General features: G+C 37.3%; 1 long non-coding RNA gene and 1 pseudogene across 2 annotated transcripts; one reads left to right on the top strand and one right to left on the bottom strand.

Annotated features, from left to right (window-relative positions):
• Positions 1-421: 421 nt before the first annotated feature.
• LOC307185666 lies at positions 422-9755 on the top strand. Its single transcript, XR_013828137.1, has 3 exons — positions 422-821; positions 7791-7861; positions 9608-9755. It is a non-coding gene; the product is annotated as an uncharacterized lncRNA (long non-coding RNA).
• A 12454-nt stretch (positions 9756-22209) lies between these two features.
• On the bottom strand, positions 22210-24531 carry LOC307186174 (cytochrome b-c1 complex subunit Rieske, mitochondrial-like; annotated as a pseudogene). The gene is made up of 2 exons: positions 24156-24531; positions 22210-23659 (listed from the first exon to the last, which is right to left on the bottom strand). The product of its transcript is annotated as a cytochrome b-c1 complex subunit Rieske, mitochondrial-like (transcript).
• Between the last annotated feature and the right edge of the window lie 1058 nt (positions 24532-25589).

Genomic DNA, 25589 nt, shown 5'->3' on the forward strand with positions numbered 1-25589 from the left:
ACACCAGCCCACACTAGGGGTCTGTAGGGCCCCTAGTCCGGTTGGTTGCCAGGTCCTGCCCTATGTGGATGCTGCTGGCTGCTGTTTAGCAGAGTCTGGTTACAGGGTGGCTGGTTGCAGAATCCTAGGGCGCCCTTGGGGCTAGTGCGGGCTCACTGGTGGCAGGGTGCTGATGACTCCGGGGCTGTTGCCCACCCACTAGCAGATGAGGCCAGACCCTGCTGTTAGCTCTGGGCCATTGGCAGGCAGAGCTGATACCTGTAATCTGGCTGCAGGGCCCAGGGATCCTAGAACGCCTTTCAGATCGTTGGTGGTGGGGGCATTGGTTCCTGACACAGTTGGGTATGGGGTCCTGGGTGTCCCTGAGGTTGCGTTGGCCTGCCAGTGGTCCAAGCCAGAGACCCGCTGGTCCCAGGGTAGGGTCTGGCCTGTGTTGCAGGATCATCGTTTCTGGTGGCTGCCCCCTGGTGGATGAGGCTGGTCCAGAGGCTTGTGCGGGTTTCCGGGTGGGAGGGGCCAGTGCCTGTCCACTGGTTGGGTGGAGCTGGGCAAGCCCAGATGCAGCTGTAGTCTCTTTAGTCTTTAGGCAGCCTGTCTGCTGTTGGGTGGGGCTGTGACCCCGCCCAGGTAGTTGTCTGCCCCGAGGCGTCCCCGCACCAAGCTTGCGGGCTGTTGGGTGGGGCAGGATCTTGGAGCTAATGAGCCAGGATGTCAGCCGCAGATGAAGCTCCCCAATGTGTCTCTGCCGCCAGTGCCTGTGTTCCCAGGATGGGCCCCAGACGCTTCCCGCTGCCTCCCTGGAGACTCTCCAAGACCAGCCGGTAGGTCTGGCCCAGGCTCCTATCAAATTACTTCTTTTGCCCTGGGTCCCGGTGCGCATGAGATTTTGTGTGCGCCCTTAAGGGTGAGGTCTCTATTTCCCCCAGTCTTGCGGGGCTCCTGCAATTAAGCTTCACCAGCCTTCAAAGCCAAATGCTCTGGGGGCTCATCTTCCTGATGCGGGACCCAAGGCTGGGGAGCCTGACATGGGGCTCAGAACCCTTGCTTCTGTGGGAGAACCTCTGCAATATAATTATTCTCCAGTGTGTGGGTCGGTCACGCATGGGGGAGATGGGATTTGATTATATCGCTAGTGCGCCCCCCCCCCGCACCGGTCTTGTGGTTCCTTCTTTATGTCTTTAGCTGTAGAAGATCTTTTCTGGTAGGTTCCAGTGTTTTTAATCAATGGTTGTTTTGCCGATAGTTGTGATTTTGGTGTGCTCGTGAGAGGAGGTGAGCTCAGGCTCTTTCACTTCAGCAAAATGGGCCTCTCGTTCGATAATTCATTTATAATCAGACATTTTATTCCTTATTGAGGCATAAACTATAGTGATTCTTTGTAAGGGCGTTGAAGTATGATTGCCTGAGTTTAAATCCTCTACAGCTCTCTGTGCTTTAGTTTCCTCACCTGTAAAATAGGGAGAATAGAAAAGAACTCAGGTGTGAGGATTAAGTATGTTAACATTGCAAAGCGTACCAGCTGACTCACATTAGGTACTAATAAGTTAAAAATCGTAATTACAGTAGTGAAAATGACAAAAATATCACTACTATAGTAAGCACCTTGCATGGTGGGCATTTTTCTAACTAATTTACATAGATAAAGAATGTTACAGGCCAATAAGATATGTACTATGAATTTCCCTAATTTGCAGGTGAGGAATTTGAGGTCTGAAGACGTAATTTCTCCCGAATTACCCTGTTCATATATATTGCGGTCAGAAGTGGGATTTAATCATTGTCATCTAGAAACTATGCTTTTATCTATTTTCCTATACACCTTTCTCCTGTGGTCTGTGCCCTCAGCTGGTTCACAGTCTAGATTAGAGAAGGGGGGGACTAAAATAAGAAATTACAGTAGAAAGTAAAAACGCACACAAGGTTATGTTTAAAGCATAGTCTTCAAAGGCATATGAAAGAAAATTAACTGTGAGCTGGGTCTTACAGGATGACGGGCATTCTCCACATGAGTAAGAAGGGCATTTGTATACCAGGAAGGGAGACGTACTGTGCAAGGTACATGCAGGTATACGCTGGATGCCAGAGTAAAGGCCGAAAATGATGTGAGATGAGAGCAGAGGAGGCTAGGAGAACCACTTGGTGATATGACATAAAGGTCTTTAAGATTCATGAAAAAATATTGTACATGCTACACAGAACAATACACTGGCAGAATCTCGTAATACTAGCATAAGAAATGAACAAGTGTGTTCTTGTTTTCCTTTTTGCAATTAGCAAGCAAAAAATACTGTCTATTATTACTCAACTCACAACAAAGTGGATGGGATTGGATAGTCTAGGACTGAGATAAGAGTAAGAAGACAAAGCAACTGTTCAAATAAAAACCTAAAGCAATTTACAGCAATTTAGGCTTTAAAATTAAGATGTTTTATACCATTTCTCTGTAAGATTCTCTGGGAGAGATTGGAAGGAGCCTTGGGTCACTCTGAAGTTTCCAGTATGAATGTTTGGATGGATATTTATAGGAGGAATATAGATATAAGATGTTTTGGAAAGATGAGTTAGATTTTGGAAAGATTTTGGAAAGATGAGTTAGATTTTGAGCATTTGGAACCATAAATTTTTAGAGACTAAGTATGGAAACATGAAGTACCTAGCAGGAAACAAGTTTTGAATCCTAGGGAAAACAAAATAAGAAAAAAAGGTGAAGATTGTAGAATAAATGATCTATTATGTACATAGCTGTTATGTCACATAGAGTAAGTCTAATAATTGGAATTACTAAAAAAAATATTGTCACCTTCTATTTAGCATGAACTACTAAATTATCCCTGCTACACAGCTATTTTACTTTAACCAATCATTTTCATTGAAAAAACAGATGAGAGTGTTGAACTTTATCTGAGCCTGGGGTTTCTAGAAAGCAGAGATGGCCAAGAACTGCCCCTACCCTTTTGTGTTCTGGAAAAGAGCTCACAAAAGGACCATCCTGCCCTGGCGTATTCTGCAGAGTAACTGCCTTCACCCTTCAACTAAGCTTTGGTCTTCATCATTCATTATGATCCCCGTGAGACTCACTCATGACTCCCTTGTTTATCTGCTCTTTAAGCCCAGTCCCTCTTCCTTTTCTTTCAAATGATACTTAATATGAAGAGTACTTCCTCGGGCTTCCCTGGTGGCGCAGTGGTTGAGAGTCCGCCTGCTGATGCAGGGGACGCGGGTTCGTGTCTTAGTCCGGGGGGATCCCACATGCCGCGGATGAGCCATGGCCGCTGGGCCTGCGCGTCCGGAGCCTGTGCTCCGCGGCAGGAGGGGCCACAGCTGTGAGAGGCCCATAACGCAAAAAAAAAAAAAAAAAAAAAAAGTCACCTCCTTAACTGTTTGATGCTTTTCATCTTTCACGCAGCAGACAATCGATAGTGATTAATTTCCACGGAGAGTAATGGATCTGGATTCACCTCTTAGTTTACCCATTTATTAGCCACATAACACTCAGAAATTTCTTTATTCCTGAATGTTCTTACCTGGAAATTAAGCTTGTACCTTGCCTCAGGTTTAAAGTTTTATTTCTTTTGGGAGTTTAAAGCAAATCATCTACACTAGAGAGCATGCCTAAATCCTCCCCAAATGAGGATCCTGTTATGTCCAAGACGGTTTGCATGGGACAGTAAGACAGAAAGACATCCTCATTCCATCAATTGTGAAAGTTCACAGTCTGATATGAATCTTTGCTTCCTCCCTTCCTTCATCGCTCATTTTCAATAAGTCACCATATCAGGTTGGTTCTTCTATTTCTTTGCTTACCTGATGCAACAGTCCTAGTATAGTGCTCATCATTTTTGGTTTACTAAAATAGCATTCTAACTGCTATTTCTACTGGAGAAAAATCTCCCTCTCATCTATCTTCACACTCTTCTCAAAGATGATTTTGTTTGAATGACCATATGAATTTGTCACTCTTCTGCTACATGTTTTTATGTCCATTAACATTTAGGAAAAAGTTGGCATTCTTAACACAACATTAAGCCCCTTCATGATCTGGCCAATGCTAACATGTTTAGCTTCATTTTTCACGATCTCCATGCCCATCTTGTCTACATCTGCAAAATCTAATCAATGACATCCTATACTACAGTCGTAATAAATCGCTCTTGAGCCTCCAAATGAAAATTGTTACAACTCTAATTTTACAAAGAGAGAAAACAATGCTTTCCAATATTCAACTGGCTGCCTCTTATTGGTCCTGAAAATTTTTCGTGGATAAATTACTCCTCTCAATTTATACACTTATCAAACGGTACTGTTATTTTTTGTTGCTGTGGTTTCTCCCAGTAGACCAAACGTGCAGAAAGTAGAGCTATTTGCTTTACTTATATTTAAATACGTAACACCTAGGTGCTTATCACAAAGTAGATGCATTCTGTATAAGAGAGATGTCATGATCTAAAACAACAGGTTAACAGAATAAACCTTGATCCACCTTTCATTAATCAATAAGTAAATTATCAAGTTCATTTTTTGTCTGAATAATATGTTCAGAAAACACCATCAAAATCCTTTACTATACATACGAATGTTATTCACTATGTAAGAAAACATTCAAATATTTTTCAGTTTTAAGCTTACATACAGAAGCTGCATAAGTTTTGACCTAATTTATGTAAACAATTACATTCTCTCTGTTTGTCTGCACTATGTCACATAAAAGACACCAAATGGATTTCACTAAATTTGGAGGCTATATTTGATATTGTTTGACTTAAGCTATATATTGAATAAATTAGCATCCAGTTTTTGAATATATGAGTAGAAACACACATTTAGGTCATCATGATTGTCCTGAGAAGTAGAACAGCTATTCATTTCACTCATGTTCAGTAACCGTCTACCCCGCGAGGCAGCATATCATATAGGTTCTCAGCAGGCTTCTGTTAAGTCCTACAGACTTTCGGTTTAAAACCCAAATCTCCCATTTACCAACTCGGTGGCCTGCACAATTTAGGTGCCCTCTTTTTGCCTCCAGTTCCTCATTTTAAAAATAATCGGACCTATACTCAATTTATGGATTTATTCTGTGGGTTAAGTAAAATTACACATCTGTGGTGCAGAACACATGCCTGCCACATAGTTGTAACAGGGAAGAACCTTTGTATTCTATTACAAGTTAATCACTAAAAGGATGTTGCCTATAAGCTTAAATTACACATCATGGCCCATCTCTGGGATCCTTGCCTCCCAGGTCATGAGCATGAAGCTAAAACACCCTTGTTTAGCTCACAGGAAACATCCTGACCAGGTCCACCTGTGAGTGACTGCAGGGAGGAAGAAATGAACACATCCCTTCCAGAGGCTGACCAGAACCAAGAAATGTTTCACTTTGCTCCCTCCCCTTTTAGTATAAAAGAAGCCTGAATTCTAACTCAGGCAAGATGGTTCTTTGGGGCATGAGCCCACCGTCTTTCGGTCTGCTGGCTATTGCTTGCCCCAGCAACTCATCTCTCAATGAACTGGGCTGTTGTGTGGAGAGCAGCGTGAGCTTGGACTTGGTAACAGTAGCTACTGATTGTTGTTTTGGGGTTGGATTGTTCTAGGGAATGGGTATCCTGAAAACATCCAGCCCTCATGTACTGTATACCCTAAAGTAAGGACAGATAGTAGTAACATTTGCACATACTAATGCAATATTTCAGTGTTGCAAAAGAGAATATAGTTCTATGGAATCTTATATTAAGGTGAGAGGCAATTAACTGAATTCCAGAAAGGCTTCTCTGAGGAAAATATGAATGACCTGAGAACTTCATTTGATGACGAGAGAAGGAAAAGCATTCCACAGAGAGGTGGCACCATAGGCAAAGTTACTGTGATGGGAGGGAGACGATGAGAACTAAATGAAGACTATAGTGGCTGGAGGAGAGAGAGCAAAGGAAAGTATGGGGCTGGATGAGGTTAGAGAAATAAAAGCCAGAAAATGCCATTTCCACCAGGGAAGTGTGCCAAGATCAGATATGATTTATTTGAACGATTAATCTGACTTCACTGTGGAAAATGGATTAGGAAAGTGGCTGGAGGAAATATTGATAACCCTGTTAGGAGGTTATTGTATAGTCCAGGAAAGAAATGGTGGTAATTTGTGGATTAGGTCACAGGTACTAAATATGGCAAGAAATGAATGGGTTGAAGAGATATTTAGGAGGCAAAAGTTGTTATTTGTTAATGAATTGTGTTTAGAGGGCAAAAGAGCGGGAACAATCTGAAGTGATGCAGGGGGGAAAATAACTACAAGAGAGGATACTCAGGTGTGGCATCCTTTTTAAGGTATAAATTTAAGTAGCGGTACAATTTCACCCATGTGTTTAAATAAGAGGATTAAAATGTGCTCTTGTTGTCCGAACTTTGAGACGTTGGACACAGATTTTTCCATAGAGAATACATTTGATTCTTTTAGTCATGAAGTTAGGAAGCTTGAAAATCAATTATCTAAAAATGAAATAAAATGCTATGATACACAATCAAAAAGAACCAAGAAAAAAAGTCATTAATTACATTACAAATGGCATTCCAATATGGATGAAAGCATGCGAATGTAAATATTTGACTTATTCTCTCTCTTTTTTTTTTTTTTTTTCCTGTACGCGGGCCTCTCACTGTTGTGGCCTCTCCCGTTGCGGAGCACAGGCTCCGGATGGGCAGGCTCAGCGGCCTGACTTATTCTTTTAATAGTAACTATGCCGATCCTCATCACGACTGTGATCCAGAGTAGTGGGGTATTTTTCCTATTCATTTTAATACAGAGTGATTTTCATTAAAATGCTGTAATGGTTTGAGAAGTAAAGAGCTAAGTAAAGGGCTTCCCTGGGGGCGCAGTGGTTGAGAGTCCGCCTGCCGATGCAGGGGATCCCGGGCTCGTGCCCCGGCGGCAGAGCAGCTGGTCCCGTGAGCTGTGGCCGCTGAGCCTGCGCGTCCGGAGCCTGTGCTCCGCAAGGGGAGAGGCCACAACAGTGAGAGGCCCGCGTACCACAAAAAAATTTTAAAAAATGAGCTAAAGTAAAGACTGCAACCCACCGAAATAGCCTACATTTACCAATTGGAAAAAATTCACCCTACATTTATGTCTCATACTAAATATAAATTTGGAGTCTAAATATGCTGTGTATAATAAAATAATGAATATGTTATGTTAGGGTAATAAGTTATAATTGACATAGTGCTTTCACATAAGTTATTTATGTCTTATAACAGTATTATAAATAGTTATTTTTGACATAATTTTAGAGATTAAAGGACCAACAAGAATTAAAACATCTAAAATCAAGGAGCGTATTGTCCCTTGAAACTAAGCCTTCTGGTTTAGATCAATTATTATTATTATTATTTTTGCTGCACCAAACTAGAACTTGTGATATCAACAGGAAATCATAGGCTGTCTGTAAAAGAAACACCTTAAGTCCATGATTTATAGTTTACAAGGCTAGCAAATGCTCAGCCCTCTTGGACCCTTAGACATCACTAATTAATCATCATATTCTCTCCTGCTGAACTTGAAAGAAGCTGTGCTCACAACTTTTCTCATTGCAATTTTGTTGGCAATAACTATTGCTGGAGCAGAGTTGATGAGGGTGGAGTCTGTCTTCTGTAGCACAAAGAAGGTTGAGAAAATTTTAAGTACAGATTTCCTCTTTGCTTAATTGAGTCTTAGAAGTTTAATTTAAAAATATTCTAATATGAATGATTAAGGGCAATTTAAGAGAATTTAAGTGAATCTTTTCAAAATTTTCCATTTTCTTTAACAGAAAAAAGGACACCAAACTGCTAAAGATCACAGATCTGACATCTAAGATTATGTAGCGTTGTGACAGCAAAGGTAGGATTTGCACTCAGCTCTATTTGACTTATGAATGAATATGTAATTTGCTTCTTACTTTGCCTAGAGGAGAAGTGCAAGTGCACAAACACAGTAATTCTGCAGTATGTTTCCTAGGTTGTTCTTCACACTTAGCAATATTGCTTCATGCCAGAGGCGTGTAGAGAATGGATTTGGCAATATTCACCATAGTTAAGGCTAAAGGTGGCATATTCAAGCCAAAATGGAAAATTTGCTATGTTCTAATAAATATAAAGACTATCTACATTTTTGAATTACAAACTTTAAAACTCTCCTTGCTTGCATTTTATTTATAGTAATGGGCAGGTTGACTTTACTGCAAATTTAAAGAGACTATAAGATAAATGAAATCTTAAAACATTTAATTCCACCAAGTCACTCTTCAACACTGTGGTTTCATTCAGTACTGTGTGAGTAGATTTTAGATTAATGAGAAGTATTTACTTTTCAATTCACTCTTTCTTAACAATACTTTTCAGGACTTGGCTGATTTCCAAGAACCAATATTAATTCTAAGTATTTTTAAACATTTTCTAAAACTAGATCAAGTTTACGGAGGTATCCAATTCTAGCGCCTCATATGCGTGTTTAATGAAATGCAAATATAGAGGTTGTGTTTCTTTGTGTACCAACTACAAAAAAAAATGCGTGCATGACAGTAGGCTAATTGGAGATCAAAATATTATTTTATTATGCTAGCCTTGCAAATCAATACTTTTTTTAAACAGAGTCTATCTCAGCATCTGAATCTAACTTTGCTTAACTTCTTTCTCTTTCCCAAGTGATTTTTAATTGCTAGTAAAGTGAAATTTGAGTTGCCACCTTGTACTTCCTTTCCTGTCTTTAAAGTTTTCTTGTATATAGTTGCTGCTGTCATTGTTATTACCATTATTAACATTATTACTCATGCGCTAAAATAATGTGCTTAATGCAAGCACACACGTAGTGACTGGTTATGACCGGTTTTAATCTAGCATAATAAGAAATACAAATGCAAACTCACTCAAAGCAATGTAGCTCATATTTTGTATTCAAAATAATACTGCTGACAGTGTTAGCATGTTCACATTGAGAACAATTAGGGGTAAAATGACAATGTGTGAACTACTCTCCAATCCAAAGAACAGTGTCCTTTATGAGCAAAAACATGTAATAATAATAACAACAACAATAATAAAAATAAATATAAGAAGGCAGTATCAATAATGAATGATTGAGTGGGCAGCATTGAAGAGCAGAGGGGCTATTTTCAGAGAGGGAATCTACCAGGTACAGAGAAACTCAATGATGAAACTGTGTCAAAGATGAAGGAGTAATCAACTGGACAGTATCACTGCTTGGCCAGAATCATCATCTGGAAAACTGCAGATCGTTCTGTTGTATGTGTGTCAGTGGCAGGGGCAGAAATGGGAAATATGTAGGTTACCTCAAGATTCAATGACTCATTTCCTTACTCTAGTCCAAGAGGGTTTGAAATCCACTGAGAAAATTTGGGTGGACCAGAGGGAGGCTAAAGGAGCTAAGAACCCAGAGAATCCAAATACTTATATTTTGTAGTATTTTAAATGAAGAACTGATTGTCCCCCACCCCCTTTTACCACTAATTTTTGAATGATTTTATGTAGCTTGTTCTGTTCCATGTTACACAACTCTGAGAGTAAATTTACGGACCCAATAGAAGAATAGAAAGTACTTGTTTATCTTTGTCATCATTAATTCTTACAGGACTGGCAGCCATTCTTCAAACTACACTCCCAACCTCATGTCTAATTTCTACTCAGTGGTGTTTTAATGGCATTCACGATCAGCCTTCTTAGACATTGAATGATTTGTCACTCTTCTCTTCTGCTCTTGTGGCTTGAGGGGACCTAATGCCAAGATCCATGGTGCTCACACAGGTTGGTCTCACATTGCTACAGCTGCTGCTGCTTCTAAAGAGAGGCTGTGCTAGCCAAATACTGCCTTGAAGCTGAGCTAATTTGGTAAAACCAATCTCCAAATCTATGTTATTGTTAAACTGGAACTGAGCGGAGCTCTCTAGAACCCTTGATAAATCCATACAGTATTGTGTGCTTCCTCATACACCCAACTTCTCAAGTGAGAGAATTTTGGTCGTTAGGTTTTACTCACTCCTTTCTCATACTTAAGATAAAATCCAAATACTTCAGCAATTCATAGAGCTCTTCAAGAATTTCTGCCTAGCTCTTTAGTCTTAATTCTGTCTAATTGTATTTAATAGGACAAACATGCTAAACAGCTTATAAGTTCCCATATATACCATGAACTTTCTTATCTCCAAGTTTTTCAGACTGTTACTTTTACCAAGAATATTTTCTCAACTTTTTTTCATATTGTATGATCAATATATTTTATTTTTAGAATTTTTTTAAGTTTACAGAAAAATTGAGCAGACTACTGAGAGTTCCCACTATCCTATCATATTTTTTTAAATGTTTAAAATGCTAAAAATACAAAAAACCATAATCTTCAGAATCTCCACCATCCAGAATTAACCAGTATTGATATTTTATTATTTTCCTCTAGACTTTTTAAAAAGAAAAATCATTCTAGTTTCTGCTTTTTTTTTGTAAATATGATACAAGGACACTGACAATTATTTAAGCAATTTAGAATATACAGATACAAAAGTAAAACATAAAGCAACACCCCAAATTACAGTACAAGTGACCACTCTTAATATTAGGTGGACTTCATTTTATATCTTTACTTCCAATATAGTAGATACTAGCCATGTATGATGATAGAGCACTTGAGTTGTGGCTAGTGAAAGTGTAAAATTGCATTTCTAATTTTAGTTAATTTCATAAATTTTAATGTAAATAGCCAAATGTGGCTTATGTCTACTGTGTTGGAGAGAGAGCTCTAGACATTATTCAGTGTATATATGCAGAAAAAAACAAAGAAACACTTCCAAAATAGAAACACTTCCAAAAAATGCTGTAGATATTATCTTGAATATTGTAGCATACACTTTATGTTTGGTAAAATGAAAAGGGGAAAAATTGTTGATATTCAAATAAATGTGTCTACTAAAGAAGGAATACCACTTTCTGACAGATCTCACTAAGGTTAATAATGTTTGAAAGTTATTAAGGTACTATAGTCAATTACGGTTCTTCTAAGCTTTGTGGTTTAATTGACTCCTTACTAAAAGTGATGATAATAGCAATTGCCTAATTCTCCAATCTCCTCTGCCCTCACTATCATTTTGCTTAGTTATGTCATTTTAACATTGTCCAAGTTCATATAATTTAAATTCTGTTTTGCATCAGAAGTAAATTTTTCAGTAGCAACATTATTTCTGAATGAATTTAATGCTTATAACTAGTCAGTTTTTATCACTGTTTTTCCATTTCTAAGTGCTTTAATTCAGTCTTGATTGAATAATAGTTTTACCAAGAATGATTAATAGATACTGTGTTCGTTCATTTAAAAGAAAATAGTTGAGAATGTCTGTTCGTTGCTGTTTATTTTAAATAGTGTTTTGATTAAGTAAACTGTTCTAAAGTTCTATTACAGTATAAACAACCCTAAAACTTAGTGGCTTAAAAGAATAAACATTTAATCTTCTTTTCTCACCATTCTGTGGACCAGGAATGCAGATTTAGAGTCTAGCAGGATGGGTATCTGGGGCCTCATGGAGATGATGGTAACTGCTGAGGCTGGAACACCTAAGATGGCTCTTCACTCATATGCCTGGTACCTCAGTGATACCCCACTTGGTCTCTCTCTCCAAGATAGCCTGGACTTCTTACATTTCAGTAGAACACTCAAAAAGGGAAGAAGTGGTAATGTCATCCCTTATGTAGGCTAAGTGTTTTTTTTTTTTGTTTTTTTTTTTTTTTGCAGTACACGGGCTTTTCACTGTTGTGGCCTCTCCCGTTGTGGAGCACAGGCTCTGGACGCGCAGGCTCAGCAGCCATGGCTCACGGGCGCAGCCGCTCTGCGGCATGTGGGATCTTCCCGGACCAGGGCATGAACCCGTCTCCCCTGCATCAGCAGGCAGACTCTCAACCACTGCGCCAGGGAAGCCCTAGGCTAAGTTTAAATCTGACACATCATCACTTGCCCTCTTGCTCAAAGGGGTGATGGCATAGACTCCACTTAGAGGAACTAGCATTTGTGCACAGGGAAGGGATTGATGGCAGCCTAATTTGACAGATGCTCTCATGTATACTACTAATTTCCAGTCACGTTTTTCTTCAAAATTTGTGGGTCTTCCCACGTATTACTTCATTATATGTGGTTAAGAAATTTTAAGTCAAGCTGAAATCTTCTCATACCATGCTCCCTGCCCCACATACACATTCTATTTATTTTCTTTTTTAGTATATGTATTTGACAAGTTAGTCTTTGATCCTTAAAAATTAATAGATTAATTAGTGTACATAGCTCCATCTATTCTGGAACTCAGTACTCTTACTGTCTGCAAAGTCATTGTTTCCATACACGCTGGAAATTCTCTTGCGTTATGTCTTTGAAGAGATCTCTATTCCATTTGTTGATTCCCTGACTGTTGGATGGTATCTCTAAATGCTTTAACCTTTATCTTTTTCAGGTGTATGTTATTATTATCTTAATCTTTTCCTATATGATTCAATTGTAGTGCCCTTTTCAATTTATTCAATAAATGCACAATCATGCTGTTTTGGCCCTCTGTTTGCAGTCCCCCTTCTTATCTCATTCTGCTGTTCTATCATCTCATCTAATTGCTCTTCATATTAAGATAATGTTCTAATGAATTTATTCTTTGTATCCTGCAGTCATATAGGATTATCTTCTCTGAATTGAGATACGTTTTTGTCTAGTTTTCTTTCTTTATTTACTGCAGTCAGGGTAAGTTACTTTCTTCCTGTAGAATGCATGCATCACTGCCAACCTGTTTATTTTCATCTTGCTTAGGTTTAACTCTTCCCTTAAATGTCTGAGAACATCCTCATTCTACCCTCAAGTTGTGATTTAAGAACAATATATTCCTCTTCTACCAATTTTCTGTTGCCTGAAGGAATGGCAGAGGAGAAAATTTGGGGGAAGTAGTATGCTCTCTTCTCTCTTTGAGATTTTGTTAAAGCTCTTGTACAAATATTCACACTAATTATTTGGTGGAAGATGAATAATTTTTTGCGGGGATACCCTTGGGCTTAAAATCATTTTGTCATTTTATTCTATAACTCTGGAATCACCTCCATTGTCCACATTCTCTGTTTTTCTATTTTACTATTTCCCTCTAGGATTTTTTCTACTTTTCCTATGTGAAGAGAAAACAAATACACGTAACTACTTAGATTTACCATATTGGGGGTATAGATGAACATACTGAGTATTGTGTTGACTTATTAGTGTAGGTGCTGATGGACGGAAATAGATTAGAGCTGTTCCTCTCTTCCATATTCTCAGCTGTATAATCTATGTCTTTACTTATTAAGTTGAATAATCTCCATTTTCTTGTACAGTTGCTATTAATTAGCTATTGGGGGAAGAGGAAGGAAATCCTACAGGAAGTGTTAATTCACTATTTTAATTCAGAAACACCTTTCTGCATTTTAGCTGAATAATGTTGGACCATCTTTCAGAAATCATGCTAGTATTACATCAGATTCCACTCAGTATGGATTGTGTAGCCCCTTTAGTTTCCCACAGTACAACGAACCACTGATTTTCTATTTGTTTATCTGTCTTACACAGTATATACTGTGAATACTGTAGGGCCTAGGTCTTACTTGTCTCTGATTGCCAGTGCCTACTATGTAATTTAGACTATGTTAGTTTCTCTCAATCTCTCTCTCTCTCTCACTTTATCTCTCAAATTTCCTGTTGCCACTTCCCTACATTTCCAGGAGGGAAACAGCAGGATGACTGACACCATGGTGGTGTTCCAGTCTGTCCCACCACTCTGCCTCTGAGGCCTTTCCTTGGAAATAAGTCATGTACCTTACATTTTTGCTTTCTGAAGATTATGGAACTTTTCCATGTAACTAATAAGATTGCCTCAGAGAAAGCCTGGAGATAGACCTTTTGCACCAATTTTGGAGTTTACAAAAAATATACAAATTTTAAGTAAATACAGTTACTTTCAAGCTAGGTTCCAACTATATATAGATACAGATATATACAGATATATATATCCAACTATATATATATTACATACATACATATACATACATACATAAAATACATATATATGTATGTATGTATTTATATATATTTTTTCCTGAATAAAATATTTAAACTGAGGCGTCTCCACAAAGTAAGCTCCAAGGCATTCCGACGGATGATAATGGAAATTACTCATTAATATATTTGTTATTGTTTTGTTTTACTTTTCTCCAACTGTTTATTTGGAAAATGTTCAAACTTATAAAAACGTTGGAAGAATAGTGCAATGAACATTCAAATATACTTCGTTTAGATATACCGATTTGCCACATTTGCATTCTGTCTCTCTTTCTCACGCCTCCTCTTTCTCATTCTCTCTCCAAACTACTTGAAAATACTTTGCATACAGCATAACCCTTCCTCCCTAAAATTTTAACGTGTCCTTGTTAAAATTAAGAGTATTTTTAAAAAGAACCATAATTCCATTTTTTACATCTAGTTTTTTCTCAAAGTTTCAACCCAGGTGCAAAACTTATACTTAGCTGTTTTTGCCTTTTAAATTTAAAATAGTCCTCCAGCTTTTTGGTTTTGTTTCTTTAGCATACTGACTTAAAAAAAAAAAAAAAAGAGGGCTTCCCTGGTGGTGCAGTGGTTGAGAGTCCGCCTGCCGATGCAGGGGACGCGGGTTCATGCCTCGGTCCGGGAGGATCCCACATGCTGCAGAGCGGCTGGGCCCGTGAGCCATGGCCGCTCAGCCTGCGCGTCCCGGAGCCCGTGCTCTGCAACGGGAGAGGCCACAACAGTGAGAGGCCCGCGTATCGCAAAAAAAAAGAAAAAAAGAAAAATGAGTCCAGGCTAGTTGTCATGTGGACATTTTGAATTTGTCTGTTTGTGTTCTCATGCTTAGATTCAGGTTAAATATTTCCAGCAAGATTAATTTATAGGAGCTATTGTGTAGTTAATGCATTACATCAGAGGACATATAATGCCATAAAACTACTACTATCAATGCTAAGTTAATTACTTGATTAAGACAATGATCACTGGCACTCTTTATTTAAAGTTATAGTTCCCCTTTATGTTCAGTAAGTAATCTATGAGTGATATTTTGCAACTATGTGAATATCCTCTTTCCCTGCAATCCCATATCGCAATTTTAGCATTCATTGATGGTATTTACCTAGATAAGTTATTACACTGGAGATGGCAACATGGCTAATCCTATCTGTTAACTGGAATTTTTCTCAAAGAACTACATCCCCTTCCTATTTCTGCTCCTTTTGAATATCACAATGGACTTATTTTTAAATTTAGTATATTATAATCTATTACAATATTTATACTTTTCAATGCTCCAACTATATCAAATTTGGTCAAGAGGAGCCCCTTTAAGTATGCACCTCTGTCCTTTTGATATGACCCCATTAGTGTTTGAGAACCTCTTTGCTAGTAGGGTGCCATTTTTTCTAGTCTACTCTAATGGATAAAGCTAGGAAATATACTTTTAAAATAAATTCATGTTGATATTTCCAATTCAAACTTAACATTACATCATTCTTCCTTAGCTCTTTAAATGCTATATTTCTATTTCTTTTTCTCTCATAGCGAAAATCTTGATCCCTTACAATATTTATTTATTTGTCATCTTATATTGTAAATTCAACAGTTTAAGAATTAAAATAGTATTACAACTAACAATAAACCTATTAGATAAAGTTGAACATTTCCTTGCAGTTCTCTTTCTTCTTAGAATTGATCCCACTAGGATTTTATAGTTAAGACACTGTTTCCAAAGGTACTTGAATTAATTCCTCTCCCTGTGTGGCTATATTACCAATTTAACGTATAAGTTAGAGTCATTTGTTTCTCTTTGTATTTAATTTTAGGGTTTGCTTTTTTAATCTTTTAAAATTTATTTTTTGAATATAGAGAACATTTGCATAGCTCAAATTACAAATTATATTTAAAAATTCTTTGCCCTTCTATCTAGTCCCATTTACACCCAATTGGTAACCATTTTTAGGAGTTTCTGTCTCTTTCCTATGTTGTTGTTTTCTTGTTTTTTGCAAGAATAAGCAAATATATGGTATCTATTCCTATTCGCCCTCTATTTTTGTACATAAGGTAGCATACTATATACAATTTGCACCTTGTTTTTTTTTTTTTTTTTTGCTTAAAAATGTATCCTCAAAACCACTCCATGTCAGTTCATAGACATGTTCCTCATTCTTTTTTATGGCTTCATAGAAATTCACTGTGTGTCTATACCACAGTTTATTCTGTTCTTTTCCACAAATAAGCATTCTAGTTATTTCTCATTTTGCTATTGCTAACAGTGTAACATTGAATAATGTCCATTTCCCCCTCATATGTAGAGATATAGCCTCAGTATAAATTTCTAAAAGTAAGATTGCTCTGAACTATGAGCTTCACAAGTGTTCCTCTATCCCCTGCCCCACCTTAGGTGGGACAGCATGGCTAGAGTGGGCTGGAGTTGGGTATTTCCCTTCTTCCAGGTCTCTTAGGCTCTGATAATACCCCAATAGGTCAGACCCTGATTGACTAGTTTCTCCTGAGGGCAGACCTTGTTAAAAGCAGAGTACTCTGGCATATTTCAAAATAGTTTCTTTTCCTCTTCCTCTGCCCGAAACATGAGGGGATATTTCTCTGATATTTACTATGAGAATCTGGTCAAGCTCCTGGTGGTAAATCTACAAAATTGTGGGAGACCACCTATGACTGAGTCCCCCTAGATTTTTTAACTCTCAGAGTTGTTCATACTGAGCCTCCACAATTCATCAATTACAGTTCAGGCTGGACTCTTGTGTTTTCTTGATCTGTTTTTCTACTCTTATCCCCAATACTACACTTAAGTAGTATAGCATTAATATAGTATTTGTTGCGGACCCAGCCCCTAATTCAAATTCCCGGGTGGTAGCAAACAGAAAATAAAAAGGCAGTAGGTAACACCACCTTCTCTTTTCTTTAAATAAGATTGTATAAATGTTGTATCTGTGTACCAGTCCGGATATGAATCATGCCTCTGATTCTTTTTACCTGTGACGATAAGCTTCTCTTTTCAGCATACCACTCTCAACCCCAGGCTAGACTCTCTTTCCCAATGTGGAAGCCACTCTAGATTTTTTTTTACTCTGTCTACCTATCGCATATCTCTAGGCAGAAAACATCTAGCAGCAGCTACAGCTGTTTCCAACCAAAACAGTTGCACATTTATGAGGAGAGAAGTTGTTTTCAAACACGTGAAAATGTAGCAGTTAGATATAATCTTTGCTCTGCTGACTGGGAAAAAAAGGCAAAAAGCTTTTTGTACAATTTTAGAGCTTTGGCTATAATTATGCACATATAAGATGTCAGACAAAATCACCCCTGGAAGCAAAAATAAATGAGTCTGAATCATTTATTAATTAATCATTTATTAATCTTTTTTTTTCTTTTGCCGTTTATTGGAAAAGTAACATTTCCAAAGCTGGTTAATTCATTTAAATTATTATAACTTTGAACAATACTAAGGAAAGAGGTACATTTTATTACTGTTTATTACTATAAGATTATCCTGTTAACAATCAAAGCAATTCTCCATATAAATTGTCTATAGATAAATGCTGTAACTGACAGTCTTATTACCTAATTCTGTTATATGAGTCGACAGTGCTTGTGTATTCTATGATCCTAATATCATAATCTCACAAAATCATAAAATTAGAAGTGATGTTAAAGATAATATAATCTAAATGCCTTATTTTATAAGAGGAATTGGTATCCAAATAAGTTACTAGATCAAGTGATTTGGTCTTACAAGATCACAAAGCTACTTGGCAAAATGTTAGGACTAGAACATGAGTTATCCAATTCACCACTTAGTTTTCTCTCCACTAACTCACATCACCTTCCTAAAACCCTCAGACTAGCAAATGTTTAAGTTTATTCCTATAGAATAATGGTACGAACATAGACTCTCGCCTCCTACTGGCTGTGTGACTTTGGAGGAGTTACTTAACCATCCTGTGACTCAGTTTCCTCATTAGAGAAGGGACAAAAATTAAACTTACTATTTTTTCACTTAAAAAAATAAGAAAAATCAATTGCAGTGACAGTGTATTTTACAGTGCTTTCATGAAACTTCTCCATATGTTTCCAGATATTTCAACCCCTTACTTTCACAGACAGTGATGCCTTTATTTCACAATTTAAAATATCAGTTAAATAATGAAACCACTCTCATTTACTTGTCGTAAGACCAATAAAGTTATATTCTCCAGAAATAAAAATTTTATTTCTCCTGTCCCTTCTCTTACATTTAAATGTAGCACATTAGTTGTACTTTGGAGCTTAACATGTTCTTTTTTTCTGGGGAGTGGGGCAGTTTCTAAATTCAGTTTTCCCCTATTTTCTCTATGTGGCATTTAATCCTTTCTATTAGGATCTTTCCAAAATAATTTAAACTTTCAAAAATCAAACAAACAAACAAAAACCCCTAAGTGATCCCAAATACCACATTTCAGCTGTGGACGATTACTGTCTTTCTCATACCTAACATAAGAGTTTTCCACTGTTTCCTTGTCTATTTTGTCATATTCCATTCATGCTACAAGTGATGGAACTTGGATTCAGCCTCAATCCCTCTGCTGTAACTCTTTTTCCTTGTTGTTTAATTCAGTGCTCAGTCTGTGCGTGATGTCTCAGCAGCATTTGGCGTAGCTGACCAAGTCTCTTCCTTTATTTCTCTCCTGTTTTAGGGGGTGTTTTTTTGTTTTGTTTTCATACCAATCTAGTCAGAACACCTAGATCTCCTATTTATTATACTCTTCCTGTATTTGTCCATTTAACTGTCATAGTTTTCAGAATTCTCTCCTATAGTCTTCTCTTTCCCCTTAACATACTCTCCTTGGGAAATATTATTTCTTCCCATGGTTTTAATTACCAGTTATTTCCCATTGTCTCTATCATGCCCTGATATAATTCCAAGCATCTGAACCAAGTATCTTTGAAATATTTCCTTGAATATCCCTCATTGTTAGCTGAATTTTCAGACAAATTTCAGGGAGGTTCTCTTTTCCATGCTAGCCTCTCAATAATTTCTTTTAACAAGTCAGAGAATGATCAGATCTCTTAGAGATAGACAGATACAATTTTCAACAATGTTCTTTTGTTTCTTCTCAAAATAAAAGTAAGTAAAATCATATTACTTGCATTGGTTATTCACAACACATTTGATGAGGTCATGCTTCCTTAACAGGTACAAAGTTCACAGGAAGATGGAAAGAGCCCTCCATGTCAGTTCTGGGGGGATAGATGTAAATATTCATGCGTGATCAGCATTAGGGACACAATCAAGTCAAGGATTCGAACTTTGAGGTAACTCATTTCCTCTTACATTTAAGATGATTACAGCACCAGCATAAAATTACTACTTTTCTTATTAAGAAACTAAGGGATATTGTCTATATTTTTTTAGTAGATGTAGTCCAAAGCAATAAGTATGAAAAATATTATGGCATAATATAAACATATGAAGACTCAAGACAGTCTCATTATTTTATTTTCTTTCCTGATTTCATGTAGATTGTCATTTACCTTTTAGTATATTGTATAGCCTAACTTCCAGGTAACAATTTACTAAGTCAATAGGTTCTCAGATGAATAAAGTATTGTACCCTGGCAACCTTCATCTACTGAAAGAAGATTGGTATGAAGGCCTCTTTCCACATTTTAGTATTATTAGATCTCAAACTGAACCCATGGTCTCCTCCCACTTCTCAATCAGATCCTTCTCGAATCTCATGCAATAGCACAAAAATCTATGGAATACCAAGATACTCTATCAATAAACCCAGGTGCTATTCTAGGGTCTTTCATTTCCTTTGTCCCTTAGTTCATTCATTGATTCAGTCGTTTATTTTTAATTTATCTTTGCATTTTTTCTGTCTCTTAATTATGCTTTTATCCACCATAATTTAGACCTTATGAAGATAATTGTAAAAGGGTTACTTTAGTTGGTCACCCAAGTTCACCACAGCACACATAACCTTAATAACATTTTAATGTTCTTCTGTAACACTTGATTATGTACCTCAAGTCTTTCATTTTTTTAATAAGTATTAATGTGATTTATTGGGTAACCTTGGTTTTTTTTTTTTTTTTTGGATGCATTGGGTTTTCGTTGCCATGCACGGGCTTTCTCTAGTTGCGGAGAGTGGGGGCTACTCTTCATTGCAGTGAGCGGGCTTCTCATTGCAGTGGCTTCTCTTGTTGTGGAGCATGGGCTCTAGGCGCACAGGCTTCAGTAGTCGCAGCACATGGGCTCAGTAGGTGTGTCGCACGGGCTTAGTTGCTCCGCAGCATGTGGGATCTTCCCAGACCAGGGATCGAACCCGCATCCCCTGCATTAGCAGGCAGATTCTTAACCACTGTGCCACCAAGGAAGTCCCTCAAGTCTTTTAAATGCTTAAAAGACTTTATGGTGTAGAGTAATTTTCTATTGTAGATCTTAAAATGCCTTGCAGACTCTCATCCTTGAGTACCATAAAGCTACATTTCTTTTTTAAATTTATTTTATTGATGTATAATTGATTTACAATGTTGTATTAATTTCTACTGTAAAGTGGTTCAGTTATATATGTATATTTTTCATATTCTTTTCCATTACAGTTTATTATAGGATATTGAATATAGTTCTCTGTGCTCTACAGTAGGACCTTATTGTTTATCCATTCTATATATAATAGTTTGCATCAGCTAACCCCACACTCCCAATTCATCCTTCCACCACCTCCCTCCCACTTGGGAACCACAAGTGTGTTCTCTATATCTGTGAATCTGTTTCACTTTCATAGATACGTTCATTTGTGTCATAATTTAGATTCCACATATAAGTGATATCATATGATATTTTTCTTTCTCTTTCCAACTCATTTCACTTAGTATGATAATCTCTAGCTTCATCTAGATTGCTGCAAATGGCATTATTTTATTCTTTTTTATGGCTGAGTAATATTCCATTGTATAAATATCAGATCCTCATCCATTCATCTGTAGATGAATATTTAGGTTGTTTCTATGTCTTGGCTACTGTAAATAGTGCTGATATAAACATAGGGATGCATGTATATTTTTGAATTATAGTTTTTTTCTGGCTATATAACCAGGAAAGGGATTGCTGAATCATATGGCAACTCTATTTTTAGTTTCTTGAGGAAACACCATACTGTTTTCCATAGTGGCTGCACCAACGTACATTCCCCTCAGCAGTACAGGAGGGTTCCCTTTTCTCCACACCCTCTCCAGCATTTGTTATTTGTAGACTTTTTTGATGGTCATTCTGACCAGTGTGAGGTGATACCTCATTGTAGTTTTGATTTGCATTTCTCTAATAATTTGTGATGATGACCATCTTTTCATGTGCCTATTGGCCATATGTATGTCTTCTTTGGAGAAATGTCTATTTAGTTTTTCTAACCATTTTTTGATTGGATTTTTTGTTTTTTGTTATTGAATTGTATGATCTGTTTGTATATTTGGAAATTAAGCCCTTGTTGATCACATCATTTGCAAATATTTTCTCCCATTCTTTAGGTTGTCTTTGTTTTGTTTATGGTTTCCTTTGCTATGCAAAAGCTTGTAAATTTGATTAGGTTCCGTTTGTTTATTTTTGCTTTTATTTCTATTGCCTTGGGAGACTGACCTAAGAACACATTGGTACAATTTATGTCAGAGAATATTTTGCCTATGTTCTCTTCTAGGAGTTTTATGGTGTCCTGTCTTATATTTAAGTCTTTAAGCCATTTTGAGTTTGTTTTTGTGTATGGTGAGAGGATGTGTTCTAACTTCATTGATTTACATGTGGCTGTCCAGCTTTCCCAATACCACTTGCTGAAGAGACTGTGTTTTTCCCATTGTATATTCTTGCCTCCTTTGTTGAAGATTTTTAACCAGAGACTAATTATGGCCACAGGCATTAGTTTCTGCAAAAATCCCCCATCAAAAATGTGTTAATTGACCACAGATGTGTGGGTTTATTTCTGGGCTCTCTATTCTGTTCCATCGATCCATATGTCTGTTTTTGTGCCAGTACCATGCTGTTTTCATTACTGTAGCTTTGTAGTATTGTCTGAAGTCTGGGAGGGTTATGCCTCCTGCTTTGTTCCTTTTCCTCAGGAGTGCTTTCACAATTCTGGGTCTTTTGTGGTTCTATATAAATTTTAGGATTATTTGTTTTAGTTCTGTGAAAAATGTCATGGGTAATTTGTTAGTGATCACATTAAATCTGTAGATTGCTTTGGGTAGTATGGCCATTTTAACAATGTTAACTCTTCCAGTCCAAGGGCATGGGATATCTTTCCATTTCTGTGAATCATCTCCAGTTTCCTTTATTAATGTTTTATAATTCTCAGCTTATAAGTCTTTCACCTCCTTGGTCAGGTTTATTACTAAGTATTTTATATTTTTGGTGTGGTTTTAAAAGGGATTTTTTTTTTTTTTACTTTCCCTTTCTGATATTTCAGTGTTAGTATAAAGAAATGCAACTGATTTCTGTATGTTAATCTTGTATCCTGCTATCTTGCTGAATTTGTTTATCAGTTTTAGTAGGTTTTGTGTGTTGTCTTTAGGGCTTTCTATATATAGTATCATGTCATCTGCATATAATGATAATTTTACCTCTTCCCTACCAATTTGTATACATTTTATTTATTTTTCTTGTCTGATTGCTTTGGCTAGGACTTCCAATACTATGTTGAATAGAAGTGGTGAGAGTGGGTATCCTTGTCTTGTTCCAGATTTTACTGGGAAGGCTTTCAGTTTTTCATCATTGAGTATTATACTGGCTGTGGCTTTGTCATAAATGGCTTTTATTACGTTGACATATGTTCCCTCTATACCCACTTTGGTAAGAGCTTATATCATGAACGGATGTTGAATTTTTTTTAAATGTTTAACAGTGGCTTTATTAGGTGAATGCTTGAAAGTACTCAACATTAAATTCAATTTACTTTACATGTTTGCAAACACACTATTAGCAAGTCTTAAATATTTCAAATCAGCTAATGCAAAGTACAGAAGGTTTGTTCTCAAATAACTCTTCTGAGCTGACACGAAGACTGAAAGGAGGCTGTGACTTGAGTCCAGGTCTCTAACCAACAATCACTGTATCATCACTGGTGAACTCATGTGAGGGAACTTCAAGGTTGAGAGGTGCAGACTCCTTCCTGATCCTGCCAGGTGCATCATACTGTGACCCATGACAAGGGCAGTAATAACTACCAAAATCTCGTGCATTTGCAATGGGTACACAGCCAAGATGAGTGCAAACACCTGTCAAGATAACCCATTCAGGTTTCTTTACTCGTTCTAAATCATGATGTATGTCCCTCAACTAGGACACTTCAATTGCAGTTTCCTCATCAATTTCCTTCTTGGTTCTATAGTGCACAAACATGGGTTTGCCTCTCCATCTGAAAGCCATGTTCTTGCCCTCTGGTATATCAGGTAACTTGATTTCAATTTTCGACATGGCCAGCCCATCAGCAGAAGCACTCATGATGGAAACAAACTGAGAGATGACATCTATCCTCACTGCTCTCTTTTTTTTTTTTTCTAACATCTTTAGTGGAGTATAATTCCTTTTCAATGGTGTGTTAGTTTCTGCTTTACAACAAAATGAATCAGTTATACATACACATATGTTCCCATATCTCTTCCCTCTTGCGTCTCCCTCCTTCCCACCCTCCCTATCCCACCCCTCCAGGCAGTCACAAAGCACTGAGCTGATCTCCCTGTGCTATGCGGCTGCTTCCCACTAGCTATCTACCTTACGTTTGGTAGTGTATATATGTCCATGACTCTCTCTCGCTTTGTCACAGCTTACCCTTCCCCCTCCCCATATCCTCAAGTCCATTCTCTAGTAGGTCTGTGTCTTTATTCCTGTCTTACCCCTAGGTTCTTCATGACATTTTTTTTCTTAAATTCCACATATATGTGTTAGCATACGGTATTTGTCTCTCTCTTTCTGACTTATTCACTCTGTATGACAGACTCTAGGTCTATCCACCTCATTACAAATAGCTCAATGTCGTATCTTTTTATGGCTGAGTAATATTCCATTGTATATATGTGCCACATCTTCTTTATCCATTCTCACTGCTCTCTTTTGAAGACTTTGTACTATCTAACACTTCAGCATGACAATAGTCAGAGAAGCAGGCACTTTGATGTCTGTATGGGAATAACAAACAAAAGCAGAGACATTGAGGCCCCCAGAGGCAACCAAAGGCCAGCCCATGGCCTGGCCACTCAGTGACTCAGTGGTCCACAGGAAGGACCACTTCACATTGAGCACTGGTGACTCTGAGGCGGTGGACACTGCAGCCTGCACCAGGAGCTGCAGTGTGCCCACCACCCTGAAGGACGTGGCCAACAGGATGGGTGCAAACAGGGCCCGAGCCTGGATGTTGAATTTTATCAAATGCTTTTTCTGCATCTATTGAGATGATTATGTGGATTTTGTCTTTTTTGTTGTTGTGGATGTGGTGTATCACATTGATCGATTTGTGCATGTTGAACCATCCTTGTGATGCATGGATTAATCCAACTTTGTGATTGTGTATGATCTTTTTTTATGTGTTGTTGGATTTGGTTTGCTAATATTTTGTTTAGAATTTTTGCACCTATATTCATCAAAGATATTGGCCTGTAATTTTCTTTTTTGGTAGTGTCTTTGTCTGGTTTTGGTATCAGGGTGATGGTGGCTTCATAGAATATCTTTGGAAGTGTTCCTCCTCTTCAGTCATTTGGAAGAGTTTGAGAAGGATCCGTATAAGTTCTTCTTTGTATGTTTGATAGAATTTGCCTGTGAAGCCATCTGGTCCTGGACTTTTGTTTGTAGGGAGTTTTTTTTTTTTTTTATTACAGATTCTACTTCACTTCTAGTGATTGCTCTGATCAAATTATTTATATCTTCTTGATTCAGTTTTGGTGGGCTGTATGTTTCTAGAAACGTCTATTTCTTCTAGGTTGTCCAATTTGTTGGCATATAATTGTTCATAGTATTCTCTTACGATTTTTTGTACTTCTGCAGTATCAGTTGTGATTTCTCCTCTTTTGTTTCTTCTTTTATTTATTTGGCTTCTCTCTCTTTTCTTCTTGGTGAGTGTGGCCAGAGGTCTGTCAATTTTGTTTACCCTTTTAAAGAACCAGCTCTTGGTTTTATTGATTTTTTAAAATTATTTTTTAAATCTCTGTTTTATTTATTCTCTGACCGTTATTATTTTCTTCCTTCTGCTGACTTTAGTTTTTTTTTCCTTCTGCTGACTTTAGGTTTGTTTGTTCTTCTTTTTCTAATTCTTTTAGTTGGTAGGTTAGGTTATTTGAGATTTTTCTTTTTCTTGAAGAAGACCTATGTCACTATGAAATTCCCTCTAAGAACTGCTTTTGCTGCATCACATATGTTTTGTATGGTTGTGTTTTCATTGTCATTTGTCTCAAGGTATTTTTAAATTTCCTCTCATCTCATTGTTGAATCACTGGTTTTGTAGTAGCATGTTGTTTAGTCTCCATGTAATCATTTTTTTTCTTA

Source organism: Stenella coeruleoalba, assembly GCF_951394435.1.
Source record: "Stenella coeruleoalba genome assembly, chromosome: 4".
Classification (NCBI taxonomy): domain Eukaryota; kingdom Metazoa; phylum Chordata; class Mammalia; order Artiodactyla; family Delphinidae; genus Stenella; species Stenella coeruleoalba.